Source organism: Euprymna scolopes, chromosome 27 (genome assembly GCF_053919585.1).
Source record: "Euprymna scolopes isolate OS-2025 chromosome 27, ASM5391958v1, whole genome shotgun sequence".
Taxonomy (NCBI): domain Eukaryota; kingdom Metazoa; phylum Mollusca; class Cephalopoda; order Sepiida; family Sepiolidae; genus Euprymna; species Euprymna scolopes.
The window spans coordinates 69227696-69247932 of NC_136508.1; the positions used below are offsets into that span (position 1 = coordinate 69227696).

Genomic DNA, 20237 nt, shown 5'->3' on the forward strand with positions numbered 1-20237 from the left:
GAAGTTGTTTTTTCTTTTAATATTTTTGACTACTGTAAAAACATGTCTTTATTTATCTATCTATCTACTATTATGAAAAAGCAATGTTATGTGTGTGTGTGTGTGTGTGTGTGTGTGTGTGTGTGTGTGTGTGTGTGTGTGAGTGTGAGAGTTCGTTCCCTAGGGACTCAGAAATGGCTAGTATGTGATTTGGTTACATAACACAGGCATGTTCATACTCACATACTAATACATGGGGTTATTATAGCACTTTGTCCATTTTTGCCTTAACCTATTTCTGCCTTAACCTATTTTTGCCTTAACCATTTTGCACTCAAATATAAAAAGTTCCAGTATAAATGTCAACATGACAATATTCCTTTTTCGCCGTCATTACGAGAGGTAAAACCACAAGACCTAGAATTAATTCCTTTTCTTTAACACATCTCAACCAAATTAAACTTACAGAAATTAGACGCACTTCTGTTATATAGAGCACTGCCAGAGCAATGCCAAGTAATCTGAATGATTATTATTCTGACCGCTGTTGATGTTTGTAAAACAGAATGTTAGAAAAATATGCACAGAGATGAATTAGATATTTTACAGATAAAATATTTATGGTAGAAACATAAATCAGAAATGTTAACGTTGGAATGTTAGAACAAACAGACAAACATCGATCAACTGATTTGTTTGTTCAGTTACGTCAGTTAATGATGCAATGAGATAGTTTAGAAATGTACGTCAGTTTTAGAGTTAAGTTAGTCAGAGTGGAAGCGTTGGACAAAATAGCATGGAAGATATCGTCTCCATGTTTGGAAGCTGGGAGAAATGCGACCTTAGCATGAGGTTGAACGGGAGTAAAGTGTAAATAAATTGAAGCTGGTATTTGGTGTTTCTTCAAAGGGAGACATTTGTCTCAGGACTGCAAGAAACAGACCAGAAGAGCGAGAGAAAGTTTTTCTCTATGAAAAAGGTATGTTTTTCTTTTGTCTGGACCAAACAGACAGAGATGTTTATTCGTTGTTGTAAAAGATTGTCCCGCATATGTTTGTTTGTTACAATGTGAATATTTATGTGAAACACTCACACATACATACAACTAGAGGAACGTTCACACACTATGTATATCACACGTTTATATACACCCACTCCCGCTATATAACACAAAAACAAAATAATAATAAAAACATACACCCCACACAGAATACTGAAGTTAATGGACCTAAATCTAAATGCATGGCGTTAATATGCATACCTCAATCAATATATTCAAATTCCTTCAAACAATCCATATAAGCACATATGTTTGGGGGTCATCCGAATTCTACACACAGGTTCAAAATGCTATACACACAACATTAAATATACCCATATTCAGCTTTAAAACATTATGCACACGCAATGCTCAGTATGCCCATATGCATTCTTATATATATATATATATATATATATATATATATATATATACTAGTGTTGGGACAATTAATCGGAATCAGAATCGGAAAATTCAGAAGATTTGGGGTATCGGAATCGATATCGGAGTCATAAAATATGGTGCCTATTTTTCGATGCCAAAACGATTCTTTTAATTGTCATTTTTATTTGATTTTGTTTAAAGTAAAATCTTCCATTCCTGGTAATAATGATAAAATAATAAATATTTATTGATTTTTAATTACTAGTAAAGCTAAAATCGATAGATCATCCCCCACAAGTGTATTTTGACATTTAGTAAAATATCTGCATATTTAACAAGTGTTTTTACGAAAATCGGGGAAATAACAATTTTATAGTTAAATAATTAGAGATTTATAAACAATCGGAATCGGCATCGGTAATTGTATCAGAATTGGCAATTTAGCACAGAATCGGTAATTGTATCGGAATCGGGAAAATATTGGATTCGCCCCATCACTAATATATATATATATATATATATATATATATATATATATATATATATATATATATATATATATATATTGTTACGAATGTGCTTCACGTTGGGACTGCATAAGGCGCTCACACAACAAAAAAAAAAAAAAAAAGAAAAGAAAATTAAGAAAATATCCCCTGGGGTTTGATATATCTTGCCGAACAAGTGGGTATGGGGGAGACTGTTTCGAAACCCAGAAAATGTAAAATAGACAAATGAACAACACATGAAAGCAATGAAAACCCGAACACTAGTGGTAAAGTGTAAATCAATTTTATTACAAAGGTAGACTATGATAGTAGGGAGGAAAAATGAGATAAAAACAAATTATGAAGGAAAGGAGTGTCTTACGCTAATGTCTAAAAATGCTGATGGAAAATACATCAATGAACAATAAGAAAATAAAATGGCCAAATTAAGGAATCACCGATTCATCACACTAGAGAGATATATAGAGAGAGGACTTACAGTTTTTACTTTTTTCTACACGAAGTTTAACCATTTATATGTGCACCATTCTGTTCACTTCAGACGACTGTTCATAACTTGTAGTATATCTGTGTATAGTTTATCCGCTGTTCTATTATTTTATCTCTCCGTTCCATGCATTTTTCGGTCACCATGTTTTCTCATGTTTGGAAGCCTCTTTTCCTCTTTCGTTGTTTGGATGGGATTTTCTCCCATCCACTCTCCATGACAGCCTTGCCGAGAGTGTTTAAAAGAATGTCCCTTTTTTCCTACCCCTCTCTCTCTTTTTCTCTCCTTCTTCTTCTTCGTACTTTGCTTTTCCTTCTCCCTCTTTCTTTGTTCACTTTTGCTGCTAAGCACCTGAAACTAAAAGGGGCCAGAAAGTGTGCTGACCAGATGACCTCATCAACTCGCTGACTCATCCTTAAGGGATGGAGGTGATATTAGTATCTGTTGAACATTTTCTTCAACTCTCTCCTCTCTTTCTCTTACACTCTCTCTTTCTTTCGCTGTAAATTGACCTCTCTTTCTCTCGTTACAGGTTCGACCTTTCTTTCTCTCTCTGTTCTTTTGCTTCGGCGATAATTAAATAACACACACACAAAAAACAAAAAAAAACAAAAAAAAAACGATACACTCTCCGTTGGCCTAAAATTAAAATTTAGAATTTTCTCTTTAAAACACATAAACTGTTTTAAGGATTATATATATATATATATATATATATATATATATATATATATATATATATATATATATATATATATATATATATAGTGACTGGCAAGGCCACGGGGGAGACAACCAAGCAAAATATCCGAAGCAAAATTCATCCTAAAGCAGCAAAACTGAAGCTGGTTTGCTAGAACACTATATATACAAATGTAAGCAAAATTAGGCATATTTTATTGGTTTGAAAATATACGTAGGCAATAGCTATATCTTTCTTGTGGTCGCTTATTCTTACTGGATTCCAGGACAAGAATTCATCTAATCTGGTAGAGTATCCAGCTTTGTGCTGTTACTTAAAGTAACATCGCTTGGAGAATGTGGCACCATTCCTCTAAAAAGCCAGTAGGGGTTAGCTATACCGAGATCTTATTTGGGCTTTGAAAATGGTGGCTTCCTTCAGTCCTGACAGACTATGCATACCCAGTGTAAGGGTGCATGCACATGAAATTTTTGTGATAAAAGTTGCGCAATCTCGAACTACACCTCTCCTCAGTCGACATAGTGGAGGTTCAGGATGACTGAAAACAATGCTGAGATAAGCGGAGCGCACATACAGTGCCTAGAATTCCCAAATGGTCACCCATCTGGTACTAACCAGTCTCAACGTTGCTTAACTTCAGTGATCCAATGAGAATTGGTGTGTCACTGTTATTATGGGCTATGAATACTAGGTGATTTTGAATATTTAGTCAGGGTTTACTTATAAGGAAAAGTATCATCATACCAGGTTGTCTTGATAAACTCCTGTACAGAGACACATTAGACAATCGAGGATAGTGTCTAATAGGCATTCAAGTTCTCTCTAGTAGGTATTCAAGAACTTTTATGTGAGAGTTTTTATATCTATTGAAATGAAACAGACTTCTATATTGTTAGTAACCTATAATATAAATCTCACCTGTCTGTTTAAATGTATGTATGTATGTATGTATGTATGTATGTATGTATGTATGTATGTATGTATGTTTGTTTGTATGTATAGTAATATTTAAGAAAACCAAGAGAGAAACTATCAGTCAATAAAAAAGAGCTCTAATAAAAAAAAATGTCAGTTTGAATGTATAAATCATCTAGAACCTGTACAGATCAAATCACAACATAAGTAATATAAGAATTTATCAAAACGAGACAAATTTTTTATATATTAGTATTAAATAAAGAAAACAGTCGCATAAAAGGGGAAAACAAAATCTTTTTTATAGCAACAACAATGTTGGTGTAGGTGGAAGAAAGGTAGACAGTGTCCGAGTGAAGAAAAATGAAAAGTAAAAGGTCTTTTTATCGGGGGGGGGGGATGACTTTGCATATTTTAGCAAAACTGAATTCAAATAATTGATCACATATGAGTAATTGAAATTACAGAGAGAAGACTGTCAGCAGTTATGTTCAGGTTAAGATGGTTGATGCTTAATGTAAGTTTGCACACATTTACCCACATAGACCCAACACGTTGTAGCAGAGTATGTCGCAAAGAACATACGTCAAGTGATAACTCGACTCCTTTTATTTGTAGCAAGGATATTTAGAGAGAGAGAGAGAGGTCTTTCTTCATTGCTTTTATTGATATGCAAATCACATCAAACAACGTTCCCTCTGATCCGTAAAGATCACCTCATAAATCTAAAACGCTGCTAGTCTCTCTACTAGCCCACTCATTTAATCTCTCGTTTCTCTCTTTCAAATTTCTATGTGACTTTAATCTTTCCCTTCCTCAAAGTTTTTAAATTTCGCATAGGTCGCAACGAATTTATTTTTTAGCTTCTAAACAAAAAATGTTATAAATAACATTTCGATCTGGTTAAGTCCATTCCAGGTTTTTTAAGCAACTACGAAGTAAAGAAAACCCAAACCGGTGTTCTTTCATAACTGTCCCTGGTGAACGATCCCACAATGGTGTAAATTGGTGGTGGGAGAAGGAGGAATTTATTAGAGAGAAAAGATTTTACTACCTCCATTGGTTTTTACCGATTTTGGCAGTGAACGCTCAGCAGAAAAAATATAGGAATCTACAATTATCGAGTAAGTGGAGAGGTAATAAGCCTATAACACACCTCAGATATTGTGCTGAAGTTTGTACACATTACATTTGCATGAAATGTCTTGATTTTTAATCCTATTAAGGTCAAAATAAGAGGGGAAAAATGAGTTCATTTTATATATATATATATATATATATATATATATAAGGGATATATATAAATAATAATGATATATATAATATATATATAATATATATATATATTTTATATATATATTATATTATATATTATATATTATTATATATTATATATTATATATATATTATATATTATGATTATCATTATTATATATTATATATTATATATATATGTATATTATATATATATATATATTATATATATATATATATATATATATATATATATATATATATATATATATATATTTTGATTGCAAAAGTTCCCCTCAGTACCAAATTACCGTAGGTTTGCAATAAAAGATGCCACATACAAATTTATTATGTCTATTGTATTACTCACCATCTTGTGTAACTTTTTAATGGCATTACATACATATTTACTTGTGCCATTAAATTGCTACATTCCATCCATGGAGAACAACCATCACAATCGCAGCATTATTAGAGGAAGAAGTCCGTACTATTCTCTCTCTAAATTTAGTCCCACCACTGCTCTCAGTTTTCGCCGGGTACTATTCTGCATTTCTCTGCTACAGTGCTATTACACCCTTCGTCACTCGATGATTGCATACATACATATTACATACTCTTCCCTACTTATGAATCAAAATTAATAACTTCTCCCGGAGAACATTCCAGCATTAACGATTGGTTGAAACCGGCTATTCTCATATTCCAGAATGAACAGATTTGATACATAAACAAACAGTTCTAAAAAAAAAAAAACAGAAACCTGGTGGCGCCCTACACAATAAACATCACTTCTAAGATAACAACACTATTTACAGCTTTATAACCATTTAGAAACCACCCTTCATATATTGCTAACACAACAGACATTCACAGCTAGCAACTTTCAAACCGTTTGTGATAAAAGTTTTACAATATCTTTTTGTTTATTAAATTTTTAGGTGAAAGTACAGAAAACTTACAATATACCAGACAGTTGGGTAACACAAGATACGCCCAAGGACGGAGTACTGTTGCCACATATGGGCAGGAGCTGCTAAAAAAGACTTGTCCTGCCTTGATAGGGTTCAAAATAGACTTCGTGGCCTGGTTGGAGATGTCCTTTTCTCTTCGCTGCAACCTCTGTCTCACAGAAGAGATGTTGCGAGTTTGTCTCTGCTTTATCGTTATTTTCATGGAAAGTGTTCAACTGAGCTTCAATCTATGGTCCCCCCTCGCCAAACTTTCACAAGAAACACTAGACTAGCTGAAAACATTATCAATAATTTTCCCGACTCTTTATCTGTACCTAAACCTAAACATAGATTCCATGATCAAAGCTTCTTTCTTAGAACTGCACGCCTGTGGAATTGTCTTCCGTTTTCCTGATTTCCAGCTTTCTATAATATGGTTGTCTTCAAGTCCAACGTGAACAAGTTTCTGATGAGCCGTTCCACTTAAGTTAACAAATTTACCGAACTTCCATTACTATCGATTACTATATTGTCCTTTTGACTACTCTACACCCTTTAACCCTTATCCTTGAGTGGCCTATCGGCCTTGATTAGTGGTGACGTTTATGTAAAAAAAAAAAAAAAAAAAGCGCACGCAACTGAAAATAATTTTTTTTTTTTTACAGATTTAAATCATTATGAATTTAATCAAACGTTCCTTCATCTTGCTAAGTCCATTCCCCCACAAAATTATATATAATAAAATGATTATATAAATTCAAGTTTTACGATATCTTCTTTGATCATTAATTTGTTAAGTGAAAGTACAGATCACCCACCAGCCTGGTAACATAAGTATCAATAAAGTGATTTTTATATCGTATTCACCTAAATCCATAAGAAGCGGCACTTGAATGAATGGTTTATTTTATTGACACTACACCGTAATCACTTGAGTAAAATTTTAGCAAACGAAAAATTGGGAGACAAAAGAGTCATGAGTTCCCTTTCGTTTTTTTATTAAATTATTAGGTGGAAGCACATAATAGTTACAAAGCACCCTCCTCTCCCCACGCCGGGGGGATGGGGTGTTTGGTCGCCCACCCTCTACCACCCCAATGTAAACAGAATTTTTGTGAAATATTAAACGGTTCTTCAGCTAGCTTAATGTCGGCGTGTTACCTAAAACTGCAAAAGCACCTGTTAAACACTATACAAGTTCTATAATTGATTACCCCCTCCGTCTAAAAAAAACAAACAAACAAACAAACAAAATAAAGTATGTTTTTGTGAACCGTTTGTGAAAACTTTCAGCGCTTGAGCACTTCTGCCACCGCGTTAGTTTCTAGGTTAAATTCAAGCTTCACAATATCTTTTTGGATTCAATTACAAAACACCCTCCCCACCGCACGTTAAAAATGGCCTTCAATATAATGCTATTTCAGCACGGTGACAAAAGTGCACAAGTACCAAACTTAGTGACAGTATAATTGGTGTCCTAAATTATGAGATGAAAAAATGAACAAATCTCTTAATAAAAGAGAGTTGTCACCCTCAGAATAATGACAGATTGTAAAACAACTCCCTTCCACCTAACAATTTAATAATGATAATTAAAAAAAAAAAAGAGATTGTGATTAAACCTGATTAAACTATTTAAAAATAGCGAGGTGGCAAAACTGCACAGTCACCAAAACATATTCACCTTTGCTTATTTTTGTTTCGTTACACGCGCATACGTTTATTTGGGGGGGGGGTAAATATTTATATTACATCCACTTCCACATTTTTGCGTTGCAATGACCACTTGTTTTGGTTTTCGTCTATCCTGATTACAAAAATATCATTCAAATTTTGCGCAAACAAGTGCTTCTAGAGATATAAACACAGAACTGTAATTCAATGCCTGCCAGATTTGTACTCACACATGATACAAAAATCCACTTATCTTCTAGCGACACTATCACCAATCATAACATTTGTGGGTGGGTATGCTGTCTATGTATTTCAGTTAAATTTGGGGGATTTTTTATCTACCAACCCCAAGAAAAAAGGGGGTGCTCTGCTCTGATGTACATTCTTTAGATGGGGATGTTGTGGATGTCTATTCCAAGAGGAGGTTGGTGGTGTCTATTCTGAAAACCATTCTTAACATGGGGAGTTTCTATCAATCTAAACAGTCCTTATACAGTGATAATCCCTACATTCTAAAAAAATCTGTTTATACTTTCTTTTCTCATTCTTATGAACCATTATTCCTAATTTTATTATTCCATACAGGTGTACGTATCCCCTTATTTGCCTTTTCCACATTCAAACAGTACCTGCGGGGTGGGGGTGGGGGGTGGGGGTGGAGGCTTCCACTGGGAAACGCCGGTGAATGGATCCTACTAGTTAAAAAAAAATTTTAAAAATGGATTCTTGTCAGCATTCGAACATTCTCAGTTTCGACAAGTTCAGTCTAGTTCTTCCAAACTCGACTCTCGCCATCTTGACTGCCGGCCTTATATTCTCTCATGCCAGTGTCTAGCCTCATTGATATACAAATCACACCAAACCACAGATAGTATAGGTAAAAACCCTACTTTTTGAAAATACATGTCCCCATTAATTGAAAATAAAACTGTTGGGCAGATATTTTATGAAATATAGAACAAAAATAATAGATATGAAGTCCTTAATTCTTAGTCCTGATTATAGTGTTGTATGTGATGTTATCCCCCAAATCAGACAACGCCAGATAATCCTTATTTATTAATTAAAAGAAAACAAAGAATGATACAAAAACAAATTCCCAAATTTAATTCATGTAAAACCAATGTTCATGTCAAATACATATATAACAAGAATGAGATAATTATATTGAATCGATTAGCTCCCCTAAAATCTATTAAATTTTACCACCTATTTGTTCTATTTTCTTAACGATGAAAGTGTATTTTTAACAATTTTTTGTTGCCTGATATTTTTTTGAAAATTTTCATTTTACAAATACTTCTTTTTTTTTTTAATTATTTTGCAATAATATTTTTTTTTCTGATTTGTGCGGATTTATTATTCATTTTATTTTGTAAATATTAATTAACATATGAAATCAGACTGTGTTTATTAAAAACGTTGCCACCCGAACTTAGGGTCGTGCAAAAAGAATAAAAGAGAAAAAAGAAATCCGAAAAAGTTAGATAAATTAATACCGCGAATTAATTTGCCTTGTCACCGCTCGGAAAATCAGATAAAACTAGCCGATAAAATTTGGTAGCCAATCACTTCAATATAACTATTTGATATGATTTGATCTAAAACTGAAATTTTATAAAATTGTTTGCGCATTATGTAAGGGAGATAATCGTCATTGGATTATACCAAGGGAGGTAAGTATAAAAACCTGGTCCTTCAATAATCTCTTTCACATTTGCGCACTTGCGATTTCTCGTCAGCAGTTCAGTTTTTAAAGTCTTCTCTCGGTAAGTTTCAATTTCTCTTATATAATCAGTTACTTGAATTCAGTTTTGCTAAAATATGCAAAGTCATTCCTTCACCGATAAAATTGAGACTTTTTTTTTTTTTTTTTTAGATTATTTTAAAATTACTTAAACATTAAACAGTAAAATTACTTTATTATTATTTAATTTTGTTTACGAGATGCTGAGCCTGAGGACGCATATCAACAGCTAAATATTTTTGGTGCTTTTGCTTTTGTACTAAGAAAGGCGACAGATCGTTTATGGCGACAATTGAAAGTAAATAAAAGCCTGAATGATGTACGTATTCGTTACAGAACGAAGTGGGTACTTACATAACCGTGCGGAAACGATAACGTTAGTATTCAGAAAGCCATTCTTAACATGGGGAGGGTGTTTTCAAAACACTGTTTTGTAATTATTCTGTTGGTTGGTCATTTTTGTTTTACGGCATATCAACCCTTTTACAGTTTATTTAATGCCGAATCTAAAGATTTTGAAAAAATGTTCTTAATAGAATATATGGTAATGGTGTGAACTTTTTTTTTTTTTTTTTTTTTTATATATACAAGTTTTATTTAATAAACAGTCTTTATTTGAACTTATTAATGGACTGGTTTTTTTTTTGTAGTTATTAACTGTTTTTCTTTTTATCAAACAAAAATAGATCTTTTATAATGAAATATGGACTGTTTTTCAAACATCGAAATTTTAAAATTAAAGTTTTATTAAAAAAAAAAAAAAAAGACGGTGTTTTTTCGGTATTTTTTTAGTTTACCGACACCTCGGCAACCAACTCTAATTTGTCGACTTAATGAGGTTTTCGGATACGCTGAGAACGAATATCGCATTTATTTTTTGCGCAAATGCGCCGTTATCCATATTTGAAGACCTTCAGTATCCAACGTGGTCACTATTGTTTTTGCTGGTGGCCATCTTGTTTCCCATTTAGGAAAAAAACGCCCAAAAACAGCCAAACGGAGCCAAAACATGCCCCCCCCCCAAAAAAAAACATTTTTCTGCTTCCTTCAATACCGAAATGAGACCCCCCCACCCTTCCAGATATTTTTCCGCTTCCCGATATAAAAACGGACAGTCTTTTTTTTCACTTTCTTGATTACATTAATTTTTTCACTTTCTTACTAAAATACGCGCACGCACGTAGTCACTTGACGTTTCACAAGGTGCATGAATACATGGCGGACATTTTAAATGACAAGAAATATTTTTCATAAAATAAAGTTTTCACTTCATTTGAGAGTAAAAATATTGTTGTCAGTAAGCCACAACACACCTGCCCCCGCCCCTCCATGGAAAAACGGTTAGTTAAACAGTAGAAGCACCTGTTAAAGTACACAAGTTCTATATTTGAATACCCCCCCCAAAAAGTGCAAAAAACATAAAATATGCTTTTGTAAACAGCTCGTGAAAACTTACTGACAGCAATATTTTTACTATTAAATGAAGTGAAAACTTTATTTTATGAAAAATATTTCTTGTCATTTAAAATGTCCGCCATGTATTCATGCACCTTGTGAAACGTCAAGTGACTATGCGCGTGCGCGTATTTTAGTGAAAAAATTAATGTAATCAAGAAAGTGAGAAAAAAGATTGTCCGTTTTTATATCGGGAAGCGGAAAAATATCCGGAAGGGTGGGGGTCTCATTTCGGTATTAAAGCCGAAAAATGTTTTGGGGGTCATATTTTGGCTCCGTTTGGCTGTTTTGGGCGTTTTTTTCCTAAATGGGAAACAAAATGGCTGCCAGCAAAAACAATAGTGACCACGTTGGATACTGAAGGTCTTCAAATATAGATAACTGCGCATTTGCACAAAAAATAAATGCGATATTCGTTCTCAGCATATCCGAAAACCTCAAAAAGTTGACAAATTAGAGGTGATTGCCGAGGTGTCGGTAAACTAAAAAAATACCAAAACAAAAAAAAACAGTCCATTAAGTTCAAATAAAGACTGTTTAAATAAAACTAATAAAATAATAAAAAAAAAAAGGTTCATTCTATACGGTTTTGGCCATCCGTAGATAAAAACATGTCTGACGTCACTTCCGTCAAATGGCTTTGTAAACAAAGGAAGGCCAATCTACACCATTACCGAATATATTTGTTGTTTTCAAGTCGGTTTCTATTTAACCCATAGTTGGGACCCTAACAGGTACTACCACTTCGGGTCAGAGTGGACCTGGGAGCAATGGCAATTAAAGGGTGGCTCCACACTCCCCAAAGCCCGCAAGCTGGGGCCTCACCACTGGATATAGTTTAAGGTCATATCCAGGACCAATTATTCTGTACTTTCACCTAACAGTTTAATGAAAAACATATCGTAAAACTTTAATTTAATTTGAAAATACTATTTTAAAAAATGGTGCGGTAACATTACATAAGAACCCGGAAGTGTCATATTTAAAGAATTAATTTGATCAAGTAGTTTAATAAAAAATTTTTTTTATTATTCAAATCAAATTTTACGAGTAAGCGAGTCGTAGTGTTTTCGTCAGGCCTGATGAAATCCGATGAAATAAATAAGAGACAACAAAAATCGAAGTGTCGAGGGAAAAAAAAAATCATCCTTATGTTCAATAGTTTAGTAAAATTGCTAAACATTGTAAATTTTGATTTTCTTAGTTAAAAAAGTTCAATGTGCACTAGTTGTTCAGCCTACAAAGAGTGTTTACTCTGAAAGCCATTCTTAACATGGGGAGGTTGAAAATTAAGAGAAATCCTTTCGGAATAAACACCCCAAACCTTCCCATGTTAAGAACGGCTTTCAGAATAAACACCCTTAGCAGGTTGGACAACCAGTGCACATTGATCCCCCCCCCTTCCAAAAAAAAAATACTTGATTAATTAAGGTAATTTTTGGAATATGACACCTTCGTTCTGTAACGAATATGCATACACACTTTTCTGTATTTTTTTTACTTTTAATTGCCGACAATAAGTGCCAATTTGAATAAGCATCAAACATTTTCTTAACCCTACCATTAGCCCTAAGTCTGATGACAACACCTCATCTTTTTCACAAAATAATAAATAAATAAATAGCATTATTAAACACTCGCCTAGCTGAAAGCACTATCAATAATTTCCCCCACTCTTTATCTGCGCCTAAACCTAAATGTAGATTCCATGAACAAAGCTTCTTTCTTAGCACTGAGCGCCTGTGGAACTCTTTCGTTTTCCAACTGACTACAATATGGTTCTCTTCATGTCTAACATAAACAAGGTCTTGATGAGCCGCCTCCTTAAGCAATTTAGCAAATTTCCACTACTAACGACTACTACGATATTATCCCATTGACTATCGTACACTTATTAACCCTTATTCTTGAGCGGCTTCCGTATTTGTAAAAAAAAAAAAAAAAAAAAAAAAAAAAAAAAATGATTAGTGCGCCACCACCGAGAATCGAAACCAAAACGTTTAGCTAATGATTTATTTTTTCCTTTGACGTTAATATCTGAGCTATGAAGATATATTTGTGTGACCTTTGGACGTGTCCTTTTACACGTCCTTGACCCTTGATCGCGGCCCAGTTATGATCTGCACCCTGGTCGGTACAGTTATAATATGTCGACTGGGCAACCAGGTCTGCCAACCGTTAGTACATCGCGTCACCCAGTGAGTTCTTCGTTAAGGCGTTGGGGATTCTTCTCGGATGCTCGGTCCTCAAGGCCTGTCCTCCGTGGATCGTCTAGTTATCCTGGGTGTTCGTTGACGGATACGGTGTCACAAATGGCAAATAACGAAATATCCACAGATGTGACCTTGCACGTGTGACTTTAACCGTGGTCACATTTGGCAAATAAAGAATGTACATATATACGGATCAACGCACATCAGCAACAAAACTCCGGAGGTTAGTTAATATAATATATATTTCGGAAATTCATAAAATAAGTATTTACAGCATATACATAGAGTTGACAATTAATTCAAGTAAGCAGTTAGTTCTACAACTGAGCTTCTGTTGTTGAAATACCTGGTCGGTATCGCGGACTTTGCGTAATTCTCGTTAAGTAATCGACACGTTATAAGCGTTGAGTTATCAGGCAACAAGCGAGGGGGAGAGAGGGAGAGAGGTGATTCTGCCTAGACTTATCTCTCTTTGACTCTTACTGCTCTTCACTCACTCTCCTACTTTTTACTGACTTAATCTCTGATTTTTCATTTCTTTTATAATACAATTATGGAATGATGACGACACCCATGTTCGTCATCGACCAATCAAATTGCTTGATTATAATTCGACGGGGCCTTTTCTCATTGGTTGATTATACTTCGACAGGGCCCTTTTTCATTGGTCCATTTCCAAAATTGGATTGACTCCTCCCTTAATTAACGCTCAACTTACACGTTGTATTAATTAACTCCTCCCTGGCTTACTAATGGAATTTCCCCATATCCAGGAAAATTATTTTTCCTTTGACTTAAAGCAAATCACGCGATTTTATTTGTTTTAAAATTATCTATTGATCTCACTTTTCGCTTTGATAATTCAAAGGAATTTTAGTTTATCTTTGAATTAAGTTCTGGTTGTCGGCCATTTTATTATATCAGACATTTTGTTTACGTCAAAAGACCAAGAATGCATTTGTCGCTTTGAACTTATCGGACAACACATTTTCCCATCCGAGCAAAAATATTTCATAAATTCCCTTTTTTCGTTCGACCTGATTCACCAAATGACAATTCTCGATACGTTATTTTATTGTTTTGAAATTTCGGACAATTCATTTTTTTTCCTCTTCTTTGTTCTAAACACAATGCCGAGTCACTGCGTGTGTTTCTCTTAGATCAAAAACAACCCGACTTTTCAACTTGTCAAATTCACAGGTTGACTTTAGCTCCTAGTTTTGCCAATTGCGGGTGTGAAATCCCCACCCCTCCGGCTTCTGTACACTATGATTTCGGCCATTGGAGATCAAACGCCTGTGTATTTTGGCTAAAATATTTTATGCATTCTTTTTCGCTTTTGATGTCTAGAATGTGATTCAACTTTTCGCTACAAAGGCACTCTTGCCGCCGCCATTTCAACAACAGACTTAGCTCAGAATTTATTCACAAATAAAAATTAATAATAATTTTTATTCCTTCAACCCGGTCATCGTCCGGGAACAAAAAATTACTTTCAACCAAAAGAAACGTCACATCAACCCTACAGGTCTGATGTGGCCTCTCTTTAGTAAAAATTAAAACATGAACAAATACCTATTACATAACACATGCATATTCGTAATACCGTCGTTCGACCATCACCTGGCAAATTCCATTTTTTTTTCTCACATTTTCGCAGATTTTCCCCAGGTAAAACGCAAATATAATGTTTTGCATGGGATTGAATACCCTATATATTAAGTTTCATGTCTGTAGACCAAAACCTGACAGGAGTTTGGTAGGCAAAATTGTATACATAGATATATATATATATATAGAAAGAGGTTTGTGTTTACTATAACCTTTTTACGCAAATATTATGCAAGTATAAATCATGTAGAATATCTACATGAATATAATTACATGTAATAGTTAACTAAAGATGATCATCCCATAAGAAAACCGAAGGAACTAATAGGAAATTAATTAAATTGAACGTTTAAAAGAATATGCAAATTTAGCTAGATCTTTAGCTAGTGAATGCAATTCCACGACCCATATATAACTAAGTTGTATTTTCTTTTTAAATAAATAGAAAAAAAAAAGGGTTTTTAATATGAATATCAATACAAAAAAATTATAGGAGTATAGATAATAATAATGATAATGATGATGATGATGATAATAATGATGATGATGATGATAATAATAATGATAATAAATTTTTACTTTCTTTTCACCTTAACACTCCTCTTTAAAATGACGACTTAAATAGGTTTTCGGGTATACTGAAAACGAATATCATATTTAAATTTTGCACAGACGAGTAGTTTTCTGGATATTAAGACATTTTTCCAATGTAGTACTTAATGTCAGTGGCGTTCGCCATTCCTAACATTGGAAGGAGAGGGTGTTTTGTCACAAGCATGCGCTTTAGTACTTTTCAGTTGGAGGAAAACATGGCCACTAGTGAAAACATAATGGATTACGTTTGTTAGTAAAGGTCTTAATATTCAGAATATCCACAAAACTACTTGCCTACTCCAAATTTGAATGTGATATTCGTTTTCAGCATACGCGAAAACCTTTGAAAGTCGTCAATTTAAAGGTGAATACTGGGGTGGATAAGAAGGTAAAACAATACTCATTTTACTTTAACTGCAACTCAACACTCGCATTTAAATTGACGACTTATAATGGTTTTCGTGTGTGCTGAAAACGAATATCACATTCAAATTTGGGGCAGACAAGTAGTTTTGTGGATATTAATACATTTTTCCCAATGTATTGCTTATTGAATTTTAGTGGCCGTCGCCATTCTTAACATGGGGAGGTGGCATTTTGTAACATGCATGCACATTAGTGCTTGTTCAGTTGGGAAAACACATGACCGCCAGTGAAAACATAAGGGATTACGCCAGATAATAAAGGTCTTAATATATAGAAAACTACTTGTCTGCCTTAAATTTAAATGTGATATTTGTTTTCAAGATACCAGAAAACCTACAAAAGTCATCAATTTAACGGTGAATGTTGAGTTGCAGTTAAAGTAAACATTTACCACCAAATTTGATCAGTAAAGATTTCTAGCAGTTATCATTACGATGACCGTGTGATATTTAAGCTCTGAATTGTGACCCTTGGCTATTAATGTAAGCAGAAAATGATGAATGAGACATCTTGCTGTTAAAATGTGTTTTTTCTTGTTAACGACAACAAGAAGTATGTAATGAATTTGCGTCATTTTTGTTGTATTTTTTTTTTTTTAAATTTATTTAATTTTTTAAAAAAATTCATTTTAATTTTTTTAAATTTAATTTTTTTAAATTTATTTAATTCTTTTTTAAAATTTATTATTTTTTTTTTTAATTTATTTAATTTTTTTAAAAAATTTATTTTTTTTTAAATTTATTTTTTATTTTTTTTAAATTTATTTAATTTTTTTTTTAAAACCCTAAAATGTAAATACATCATGAACATTTTGTGCCAATTTTTGTTTATTTATGAGCTGTCTTTAATATTGAGGAAAAACTTGATAAATTTCCCCTCCTTTTGTACGTTAATTTACAGTTTTCTTTATCTTTCCTTTTTTTTTTTAGGGGGGGGGGGATAAGCTTGTAACGTCTCCAGATGTTTGTAAGGAGATAACAGATGTTATTAGAATTTATTTATCCTAAAAAAACATCCACTTTGTTTTCAGATCCTGTTAGAATTGAGTTTTCTTACTGGAATTCCCATAATTGATTTTATCTTTTATTTGTTAAAAACACTATCCTTTCTTTTTCCATATGCCTAACCTATGCACGGAATTTCCATTGACAGAATTTCTTTGCAAGGGATTACGACTATGCAACACATTAACGCAGAACTGCTTCCCTGCAGAGTACAGCATAGTAATCCTATGGAGAGTAGAAAGTGGACCTTGTGTTTACTTTCGGTAGCTTTGTAACTGTCGCCTTCTTTTATATTGTCTTTTAGTTCTCTCATCCCATGAGCAATGTTTCTTGTTAAGACACTTGTAGTCTGTCTAAACTGTACGAACGAACTGACTAAACCAAGATGGCCGACTCCTATTTATATCACCACAAGCAAGGGAGGTAACCATGTAACTGGAGCAAGGGAGGTAACCAATGTCTACATTAACATTGCTGCTGTCCTCAAGTGAATAATTTATTTCTGATTTAACAAGTCCCTTAGAAGCTCAGATGAAGCTCCTGCCTTGGTCAAACAATCAGAGACCTGATCACAACCCTTGATCCATTCTATCTGTATCTCCCCTCTACTCTTCATTTCCTTCAGCCTTGCTACATCTATTCTCAATCGTCGATCGCTTACCAGATTGTTGGAATTCAATGTCTCCACAAGTGATGCATTATCTGTCTTGCAGAGAACGTCTGGCAATTTAGATAACTGAAATACCTCTTGTATCATAACCGCAGTCAAAACACCAGCATCAGCTCCCTCATTCAGAGCAAGAGTCTCTGAGGCCAATGGGCTTTTTGTCACTCTGTCCAATTTCTTTGACGCCCAACACATGGGGGCCATTTTGTCAGTACTTCCTCCAATAAAGACAACAAAACCACCCTGTGAAGATCCATCTTCCAGACTGGCATAAGAGGCATCAGTATAACACAAAATGTGTAAATCTGAGGGCTTTCCCAATTTTGGAAATGTTATAGAACCCTTCTTGGATTTCAATTTTGATAAGGCTTTATTCGCCTCAAATAAGGCTTTTACTTTGGGATGCTTTCCAGTGTTGCTCATTTTACACACATCAAAAGCTATATCAGGGCGTGTTTGAGTTGAAACCCACATCATCTGACCTGCAAGTCTCTTCAACTCATGCTTTTCTTCTTCATTCAGTTCATCATTTTTCCTCAGTATCCTCCCTTTGCTTATTTCTATTGGAGATATGGAAGATACATATAGATCTTGTTCTACAGTGATCCCATTTTCCTGTTGATTAAAATTCAGTCCAACATATTTGAATGTTCCACTTTCATGAGATCCCACCTTAAATTTTTCTTTCAATGTTGCAATCACATCCCTTTCAAACTCTGTGTTTCCACAGAAAACAACATCATCCACGTGCATAGCAAGAATTCCAGTCAAATTTCCTTTAATATCATGCCACAAAAACAATGCATTATCATAAGCACTTGCTACTCCTTTTAATTTAATCAAAGCCTGAGTAACTCTCTTGTACCATGCCCGTGGAGCATCATTCAATCCATAGATGCATCTTTTTAATTTCCACACTTGAGATTTAGGACAAACATCAGATGGTGGCCTCAGGTACACATCTCTCTCTAAAATACCACCTTGCAAAAAGGCTGAGGTAAAATCTATGGTCTGCAGCATCCAATTCTTTATTGATGCGGTTAGCATGACCATTCGCATAGCTTCACGGCTACATGTTGGGGAGTCCGTTTTCAGATTACTATTTTCTTCATAGCCTCGTGCTACAAGGCGAGCTTTCATTGTTTTCTGATTATCCTTGAATTTTTCAGTAATCACCCATCTTGTGGATATTGTTTTTTGACCTGTGTATGGCACACATTCAAATACTTCATAGGTGTTCATGTTTTTTATTTCTTTATGCTTGGCATCCATTACAGCTTTCGACTGCTCTTGTTCAGCGGTGAGCAGGACTACATTTTCCTGTTCAGTATATTGGGGCACTTCTCTCCAATGATCAATATGATTCCAGTTGATACAAACTTGATCCTCGTTTTCATCCTCAGGTTCTATATTGATCCAATGACTATATTTGCCAGTTGATTTAGGCTGTACTGACATAACCTTTCCTTTCTTCCACTCCTCACTTCCAATTTATTTTATAAGTTATGGTCTTATTTCGGCCAGGTTTTTCAGTCTTATCTCTTAAACTGGTAGAACTATCAACAACTTCTTCTCTGTCTATATCTTCACTTTCTACCACTTGATTCTGCAACTCCTCCTCCTCAACTGAAAGGTATTCATTCTTCCCTTCTGTAGTGTTTCCCAGCATTTCAGCTTTTTTTGTTCTTTTTTCGTTGTTTTTATTCACTTTCATCAATTGGCACGGATGCATCCTATAAAATGCTCCGCCATGTCTGATTAAGACAAACTGGCCTTCTCTGCCTAACACTTTTGCTGGACCACGCCATCCTTTAAAACCCTGCCTCCGATAATAGATTTGGTCTCCGGTAGCATAATCTTCATCAGCATAAGTTCTGACATTAGACCTGAGAGCTCTCCTAATTCTCTCACTGGACTCAGCTTCCAAAAAGTTTCTCCTTGCACTATGGAGAGCATTTAAATTTTTTCTCACCATGTCACTTGTAGTAGAGGACTCCATAGCAGGTAACTGGTCTGTCAGAATTGAGGGTGTATTTACATTGAAACCGAATACAAGTTCATTTGGACTGTGTCCAGAGTAATTGAGGAGGGCATTTTTTGCACAAATAGCCCATGCCAAGGCAATTTCAGGTTCACACTTCTCATCGTCAATTGTTTTTTTCATTGCCTCAGCAACTATCAAATTATGACGTTCTACAGTACCGTTGCTGAATGGACTTTCTGCGGCAGTAGTACAGGTCTCTATGTTGAGTTTTTCATTCATCTGTCTATAGTGTTCGTTGTTGAATTCACCCCCATTATCACTCAGAAAACGAACAGGAGATCCGAAATAGGTAATCCACATCATAAAGATGTTTTTGATGATCTCCTCCTTCTTCTTTGTTTTGATCAATGTTGCCGCTGAATACCTGGTAGCGGCATCAATGAGATGTAGTATCCACACCTCATTGTGGATGAACTCTTTCAAATCCATGCAAACTGTGTGATTAAATCTATTGCCAAGAGGCAATCCCACAACCGGTCGCAGTGGAGCTTTTTTAAATCTAAGGCAAATTTGACAGTTTTCACAAACCTCCTCAATCGCCTTTATAAATTCCTTGTCATTGAATTTGCCACTTTTTTT

The 20237-nt window shown here is 34.4% G+C and overlaps 1 protein-coding gene across 1 annotated transcript in view; it reads left to right on the forward strand.

The window, feature by feature from the left end:
- Positions 1-9556: 9556 nt before the first annotated feature.
- LOC145248899 (putative thiopurine S-methyltransferase) overlaps positions 9557-20237 on the forward strand; it is a 52168-nt gene continuing 41487 nt past the window's right edge. Inside the window, exon 1 of the mRNA XM_080110672.1 lies at positions 9557-9666. The gene's annotated coding sequence lies outside the window, so the exon portion shown is untranslated. The remainder of the gene's footprint in view (positions 9667-20237) is intronic.